This window comes from Vombatus ursinus, unplaced genomic scaffold (genome assembly GCF_900497805.2).
Source record: "Vombatus ursinus unplaced genomic scaffold, bare-nosed wombat genome assembly UNPS02014812.1, whole genome shotgun sequence".
Lineage (NCBI taxonomy): Eukaryota > Metazoa > Chordata > Mammalia > Diprotodontia > Vombatidae > Vombatus > Vombatus ursinus.
Window position 1 is genome coordinate 56147463 of NW_020954590.1, and position 8953 is coordinate 56156415.

Sequence of the window (8953 nt, forward strand, 5' to 3'; positions counted from 1 at the left end):
ATTTTGTTAATAATCTCTTAAGAAGCCTCAAGGTCCATCAACACTAGGCATAGTAGATACAGTAAGAGAATTTGAGTTCCACTATTGGCTTTGCCACTGTGATCTGGGGTTTCAGTCATTTTTCAGTCGCGTGTGACTCTTTATGACCCCATTTGGGGTTTTCTTGGCAAAGATACTGGAATAATATGACATTTCCTTCTTGAGCTCATTTTACAGATAAGGAAACTGAGGCAAACAGGGTTAAGTGACTTGCCCAGGGTCACACAGCTAGTAAGTGTCTGAGGCCAGATTTGAACTCATGAAGATGAGTCTTCCTGACTCCAGGCCTAGTGTTCTAGCCACTGAGTCACCTAGCTGCCCCTGAACTTGGATATATTACTTTAAATCACTGGGCTTCATTTTTCTCATCTTTCACATGAAGACATAAAGAGATTGGACTAGAGGATTTCTAAAGTCCCTTCATGTTCTCAATGATCTCTATGATCCTATGAATTCATGTTTTTATTATGAGTAATAATGTAGACAATAATGACAACCATAGGTCCAGAGAGCTTTAGCTCTTGACATCCACAATGGGTAGGCTAAGTGACTAGAGTGCAGTCAAGTTTTTCTTTGCAGGAAATTACAAAATAAACTTTAGTCACCGCTTAATGGGAGAAGAGAGGGCCTCTGGTATGAAAAAGTGATAAAAAGCCTTGGGTCATACCTTCAGACAAAGGAATAGATGGGTGGAGGTGGAAAGAACAGCAAATCCTGACTCTTGAAATACACATAGTATCCTGGGGACAACTCTTAGAGTATGTAACCCAGAGAAGAGAAAACTTAAGGGAGGCATGTTGCTGCTTTCAAATATTTGAAAAATATGTTAGGTGGAAGAAACCCAGCCAATTTTTCATTTCCTACCAGTTGCTCTCTTTGGGTTAAATCCACCATCATCATGCCATACTGGGTACCTTCTATCCCCTCACTACCCCTCTTCAGCTTCCTTTTTTGTATGTTGTCTTCTCCCATTAGATTGTAAGCTCCTTGAGGGCCGGAACACAATGCTTGGCACATAGTAGGCACTTAATAAATGTTTATTGTATTGTGTGTTATTGTAAGAAAAGTTAAATTTGCTCCATTTGGTTCTGGATGGAAAAACTAAGACCGATGAAAAGACAAATTTTGGGTTCATATAAGGGAAAACATTCCATGAATTAATCCAACATAGAATAGGCTGTCTCAGGAGGTTCTCTGTTGCTGGACAACAAAACAGAGGCTGGATGATGACTATTTGGGGATATTATAGAAGGGATTCTTTGCTTTGGGTAAAGATTATATTGGATAACTTTTGAAGTCCTTTCTCACTATAGGATTCTGGGATTATCGTTCATATCTTCAAACAACCTATATTTCTAGTGGAAGAAAATTTCAGGGGAGAAAACATGAAATTCCTATTTGTATGGATCCTGTTATCTGAAAAGGTGACTCTCATAAAGAGATATGGCTACAGGGACATACTTTGTTCCTAGTTTTATCTGACTTCTTTTGAATTTACTTCACTTTTGCTTCATTCAATGCTTTTCTCTTGTCCTTACTTCTGACTCAGTTTACCAAACTAGAGTACTAGAATCATCTACTGTGCAGACATCAACACCACCTCCTGTTATCTCTTATGGTTTGACAACTCTTCCTTACCCAATTCTCTGGATTTTTGGCTTTCAGAAGTGTATTTTTTGGGGGGGAGGGAAGGAGGGAAGGTAAAGGTATTATTCTAGCAATATTCTAATATCATGCTATAAAATATATTCATACAAGATGAGGTCAAACCAAAAAAGATATAAAAACCAATATCCATTATCTAGAGGTTCATGACTTCTAGAACCTTCCCCAACCCCCAAGCAAAGAATGAAATACTGTTCCTCTGGGTTCGTCCCCTCCTGGTTTTGGATGAGCAGAATAGTTGTTTTGGGGGATATGATAGTGCTGTTCCTTTAAGTCCTAATCAAACCACAGATATGAACGAGGACAGTTGGGTGGCACGTCTTAGCCTGGTCTAGCTAAATGTTTTCAATAACCATGGCTACTGCTTCCCACAGGCAGTGCAGAGTTCTCTAAGTTAGGGTGTCATGGGCCTGGTGCTCCACCTATCTCTCCATACTCTTCACATCTGTGTACCAGAACTCCAGTCAATCCTTCATCTCTTTGATCTGCTACAAATCCATCATTAAGGTTTCACCCAAGTCATGTCTGTGTGCTTATTCATTTCATCAAAGCTACCTTTCACCAGACTCACCAAAAGAGTTTTTATCCTTAGTAGTACCAACACATTCATGGTAACTTTAGTGTGTGGTCCATTTCATCATAGGTGAGATGTTTATTGTTGGCAGGGTGGGTGAGAGTCCTCTCCATGGGACATAACAGCTGAATCTTCTGCTGGGGCAGAGCTTCATTGGCAGCTAGATTTAGCTACTGGTTCCAGGATGTCTTCAAGGTTTGGAATTTTTCTGCATTTCCACTGTCAAATGCATAGATGGTATCAATCAGTCACTCCCTTTTATGTGTTCAGTTGAGACTCTAGAACAGGGTGAATGAACAATCCCCCCCCCATTTTAAACTTTTTCACCAAGAAGTCTTACAAGAATTAAGGTAAAAGCTCCTTCCTGCTGCCCAAATACTGGCATTTTATGATATCAGTACAGTCGAGGAGAATGAGTGGTTTCCACTTGTTTGATAATATTTGCTGGAAAAGTCATAGAAACAACCATGCATGGACATAGATCAGGAAGATTGGCATTTCTTTACATCCTTTCTTGTTTCCTTTACAACCTGTAGGACTCCAGGGTTTAATTTCTAAGTTCCAAAGGCTGCTTTACACAGATTCCCTGCCTCAATGCTGCTTTTCACTTTTTTTCCTGGGTCTTTTCCAGAAAAACAAAAACAATATTAAGATCTATCATCTGACTATATGGGTGACAATGATGATGGTGATAATAATAATAATGATGGTGATGGCTACCTTCTTATAGTGCTTTAAGGTTTGTAAACTATTTTACAAATATGATCAAATTTTAAACTCTCAACAACCTTGGGAAATAAATGATATGATTATCTCCAATTTACACCGAGAAAATTGAGGAAGACAAGAAGTTAAGTAACATGCCCAGACTCACAACATTAATATTTGAGGTCAGATTTGAATTTAGGTCTTCCTAACCCCAGGCCTACCATTCTAGCCACTGTGCTACTTAGCTGCCAATGCGAGAATGTTTACCTTGTGGTCAAACTCACTGAAGACATTTTCTTAAACCTTGGTAAGACCATCTCTTTCGATAAAGCAGGTGTCCTGAACAAAGTAAAGGACCTAGAGAGTGAGTTGGTAATACTATTTCTTGGTACAGAGCTCTTCTAGTCAGTGTTCAGCACATCCTTCATGATGGTGGTGGTCATGGCTCTGACTCTGGCTCTTGATGGAACTCTGGGGAGGCCTCTGGGGGAAGCTAGTAGAGCTGACCTCAGAATTACATTTGACTCTTTATTTTTTTTCTGTGCTGTTGCCTAGAAATTTGCTCCTTTTCTGACCCTTAAATCCTCTTTGCTATATTGGCTAAAATCTTCACTTGGCTGAGTCTCCTTGATTCCATGTAACACTACCAAAGACCACTGGTCCTGCTTCCTATCCAGCCCCCATAGCCATTGTCTAGGGGAACAACCTTAGGAGAGATGTGACTTGAAAACTGATTTCCCAGACACTGTGAACCTTGCCTTTTCAGTAGCCAGATGTACCAAGGAGGAAAAAGAAGTTCTTAACACTGAAGTCCTTCACATTGTCAAATGGCTCAGTGTCAGAAATGGATATGGTTTTCTCAAAAAAAGTGACATTAAAGAAAATGTACTACCATCTGCTTTGCCACTAAGGACCATGGGACCTTTCCATCCAACTTGCAGCTGAAATCTCCTACATGTGTTTTCTCCCTCCATTAGAATATGATGTTTGAGAACAGGCATGGTTTTACATTTCTATTTGCAACCCCAGTGCTCACTGACACAGTAAGTTCTTAAGAAATGCTCATTCATTCATTCAAAGAGCCCACAGAGGCAATCAGACGAATGGGAACTAGGGGAATCCAGAACACTTTTATGTCTTCGACAGTTGCCCAACTAATTCCTGTGATTTAGTCATTACAAAATTATTTCTCTCTCTCAGAGAAGGAAACTGGAATAAATTCCAATCAGTGAGTACTGAGAATGCCTGCATTTATGGATTATCCAAATCATGCAGCTATCCAAGTGAACAGGAAATCATCCCACTTTTCATTACATTTACTTAGACACTATGGAGTTTTATGGAAGCTGATATAGGTTCCAGGCAAGTTCTAGTATAAACACCTACCGGATCTTTCTACCCTCAATATCAACAATACTTCCTTATATAGCACCTAAAGGTTTACACTCACTTTCTTCACAAAAACTCTATAAGATAGTGTGGGTCTATATTATCCGTATTTTATAGACAAGGAAACAGGATTAGAGAAATTATAAACTTTCCCAGTGATACACAAACATTAATTATCAGAGTCTAGATTCATGTCTAATTCATGTCTCCTGACTTTATGACCAGTATTCTTTATTTTTTGCCAAATTTAAATTTTTTATTATGAACTTAATCATTGAAAAAGTGAACATTTCAGTATCCAAAAGTGAGCAAAAAAGAGAATTTATTTGAAACTGAACTGTCAATGCATAATTTGTTTTGAAGAAAAGTATTAAATTTAAGTAAATTTAACAAGTAGTAATGATATTCCCTTTTCCATCCCCCCTGAACATTCTTTTAGTTATTTTCTGTGTACTCTAAAAATGTTTTATTGACTTTTTTCCCACCTTTCTCCTCTCCCTTCTTCCTCTTGAGCTTTTGCTTGTAAGAAATAAGTATAGTCAAGCAAAAAAAAAAATTCAACTCATTGTCTGTGTCTGAAAATCTATGTCTCTAGTTCATTTTTTCCCTCAAGAGGTGAGTGGTTTGGTTTAATTTCTAGTACTCTACTACTCTACACTGTCTCCCATGTCCTTGTGGTACTGCTTAGCGAGGCTCTCTTAAATGATATTTAGAGAACTAAGATAGGGTTATTCTTTTGGGTAAAGGTGGAGGAAGGAGAGCATAGCTGTTTGCCATGTTAACGGTTTGACAACAATGGATTTAACTGAGATGTAAATGAGTGATAAAACAAGAGAAAATCATACCAGGCACATCGTTGAATAGGAATGGTGCATATCGACTTCTGTCCCCCGAGTAGCTTAGAGAATCCTCAAAGATGCATGACTCTGACAAGGAAAGACATGGACTCTATCTTTAAGCAAAGCATAGATGAAAATTTCAGTGAAGGACCAAGCCCAGTGTCTAGGGTTGCTTGCCTTCCTGCTTATCTTCCAGCACATCTGGGGCAAGTCTATAACCTGTCTCTGTCTGGAAGGCTCTTCATTACACCGTCTCCATCTATGTCCTGTCTTGGATTGCCTCAGGTGCTTACTTAGATGTTTCTTTTTCCATACTTCCTGGGCTCCCTGCTCAGCTCAGTATAGCTACCAACCCAAGCAGAAACACCCGTTACTCTTCGTCTTCTTGGCAAGAACAACACAACAAAATTTTCTCCTCAGGCCATTACCCTGAGGACAATCTTCCTCAAACACTGCATTCCTGATGAAAAAGTACCTCTCTGCCTCCTGGCCAGAGGGAGGGGAAACTGCACCCATACCCAGTGGGCTACGTTAGGCATTTAATATGAGGCGTAGCAGCCCTCATCTCTTTCGTCTGGTTGGACTTTATTTTGTACTTACAAAACAATACATGCACAAACCTATAATACTCTGTTTTGTTTAAGACTATGTTATTTTATTTTGTTTCTATACTTAGATACAGAATAAAGTCAGAAAATTATTTCCTTTCTTCTTCAAACACTGATAGAGTCCAGATTTTAAATGATCAATTAACAAGTTTACTTAAATAGTGTCATTTGTTTGCTTATGGAATTTTCAAATGTAGACCTATGTCTGTTTTTCTCCATCTCTTCAACTTCCCGTCTCTTCTTAAACCTCATCTAAAAAGTGCTTCTTTTCTCCCATGACCACTCTCCTTAGTTTTTCCCAGCCCACAATTTTTGGTTAGTCCCCGAAAGGTTTAAGAACATCATCTGGTTGAAAGACAACTCAAATGAACTAACACTGTCTTGTCTATTGTAAGCAACACAGTCTCAAATCCTCTGTGAAGTCTGGATCTCAATTTATTAGCCACCCCAGGCATGTCTACTTTTTTCTATAAACAAAATTGACCCCCCTTTTTGGTCTGGAAACCTACTTCTTAAAAATCTGACTCTCATTTTGGGGAATAAGAAGCTTTAAAAAACAAAAACCAAAATGACTTGCCTTTCTTTCTTCGAAGTTAGAGGATGTTACCGATAAAGTGGAGGCATTGGGAGTCCCTGCGCAAGCTTCCCACCCCTCTCTCCTTCCTAGGAGACAGGAACCTTTCTAGTTCCAGCTTTAGGCCTCTTCAAAGTCTAAATCCTGTGGGCATCTCCCATTAAGGCAGATGCAGCTGGTAGGAAGTCAAGGATGTGGCAATATCAGGTGTAACCAGAGAGGCCTTGTATTTGGAATAGAGCAAAGAGTCATCTTTCCCCTTCTTTTCTTTCTTCATCCCCCAAATGGGCCAATTGCTTTCCTGGTGTTCTGGAGCCGGCAGATGGAGCATGAGCAGTCTGAGAGCTCTGGAAACACTCCTGTTCCTCCTCCTTGCTTTCAAGGCTTGTTTGGGTTTCATTAACTTTTTCATCCAGGGTGAACATGAGCTATTAGGGAGTGCTCAGAAAACAATTGTTTGGCTGGTAGATAGGAATGTTCTCACATTCTTTCAGGAGTATTTTTTTTTTTTTTTTTGCCATACAAAGGACAAAGCTCTGCTGTTCAATCAACTTTCCCCACCTGTCAGTACTGTAAGGGAGCCAGCCTTGTGTTTTTTTTTTTTTTTTTAGTCCACAGTGCTATGGCTGTGAGAGAGAAGCAGCTCTTGTTGTGCGGTATCACGTTTAAGCGTGTCTTTGGCATAAATATGCAAAATACATATTTTTTCCTGGTGTAGAAGAAGGGGCCTGTTGCACAGGGCTCCTGAGTATATGCACAGTAGAAAAATATAGAGCAAAGGGTGGTCTCTCCTCTCCTGCCCTCCAAAAAATAAAAAAAAAGCAACCAACACCTCTCTTCTTTTTAACTCTCAGGATCCTCTGTGCAGGTTAAGGAAATGCCAGAGTCAACAGGTGTTTTGTATTGTGCCCTGGAGGTCAATAAATTAGAGCTCTGTTGGACTAGGAAAGAGAGGGAATTCCAAAGCTTCAGATCCCCCAATGGAAATGCCCCTTAGGCCAGGTCTAAATAAGGGAAATAGTACTGGGGCTAATCCAAGTTATTTGCCAGGTCTATACTAAAATAATAACTCACTTATGGGTCCCCTGAAGTTGTTTGTTTAACTTTGTTGTCTACACAGCCAAAGGGTGATTCATTAGCAGATGTGAATAACATTAGAAAAACACCACAGAATCATATTTCTAGGTCTTGCCAAATTTCAGAGCACTTTTTGCAACAGAGTAAGACGACTGGGAGTAGAAAGCCATTTAGGGATATTTGGGAGGCAATTCACAATATTAAGCTCAATATTTATAGTTTGCCCAGTTTGCAAAGTGCTCTTCTTCCAACTGAGACCTGGGGTCTGTGCCCTGAATATCATCCCCATTCTACAGATAAGGAAACTGAGGGTTTGAGAGGTTAAGTGACTTGTCCAGAGCACGGATGCGAACCAGGGTCTTCTAACACCGATGCTAATTAACATGAGCAGGATGCCGCTGGTAGAAATGGCATTCCCACCTCCAAATCATAGAATCACAGGATACTAGATTTAGAGCTCCAAGGGGTCTTAAGAGTATGATCTCCAGAACAATGTTACCTCTGCATCACTTGAAGAGTCTTAAATAATTGGTGCATCTGGTTAGATGGAGAGCAAACTGGATAGAGATTCCCAACAGGAGACTCAAGCGACCTAATGATTACTGAACTAGCCAGAAGTCAGTCTTACTGTGAAACAGAATGCAGTCTGAGGCATCCCTTTCCTCCTCATTCCCTTAGGGCCATCTTTAGAAAGGATTCTAATCCAGATGTGAGCATTAGACTTCCCTGGTCTCTTTTGGGTCCTGCGATTTCTGTAGGGTCAAGCTAGACTTGCCACATTGAAGTTCTTTGGGCCATCGATGATCTAGAGGTGCAGCCCTCGGGAGAAGGGCTCAGAAATGGAGTGTGGTAGGTGAGACGACGTTAAAATGGCATTTTTGAAGAATGGATGTTTCCTGGGCTTGTGTCACCGAGTTTGCCTCAGTGAATGAAGGAAGATCATTTCACGAGAGTGCTGGTGGTGCCAGAGAGAATATCAGTGTCGAGAAACACAGAATCATTCACTCTCAGACTTGGACATGACCTCAGGGGTCATCTAGTCTACAAAACATGAGGCAGGATGCATTATAGCTGCAACACTCTCTAATTCAGAGCCAGATTAAAATGCAATTGGGAAATGTTTAACAAAATAAAAATACAGTAGAATATGGATGAAATTAATGTGTGGTTTTCTAAGTCAATGTGTAGTCTTATGTGTGATTCAGTGCCTATTTCTATTTGAGTCTGACCACTGATCTAATCCAGCGCACACACACACATATATATGTAGGATGCTTGTGTATATGTGTATCTATAAACATACAGACACAGATATATATTATATACATATACATATACGTGTATATGATTCCCCTCCCCCATCCCTTCACTTTCAATTTAAGGCCCCCTTGAAAGTATTTTTAAGCAAATCTGTTTTTTACTGACCGTGTTGTTGTTGTTTGTCCATTTTTTTTGAAGAGAACCAATGATGTCATAACTC

The 8953-nt window shown here is 39.8% G+C and overlaps 1 pseudogene; it reads right to left on the minus strand.

The window, feature by feature from the left end:
* Nucleotides 1-2093: 2093 nt before the first annotated feature.
* Nucleotides 2094-2939, minus strand: LOC114053959 (annotated as a pseudogene).
* Nucleotides 2940-8953: the final 6014 nt, after the last annotated feature.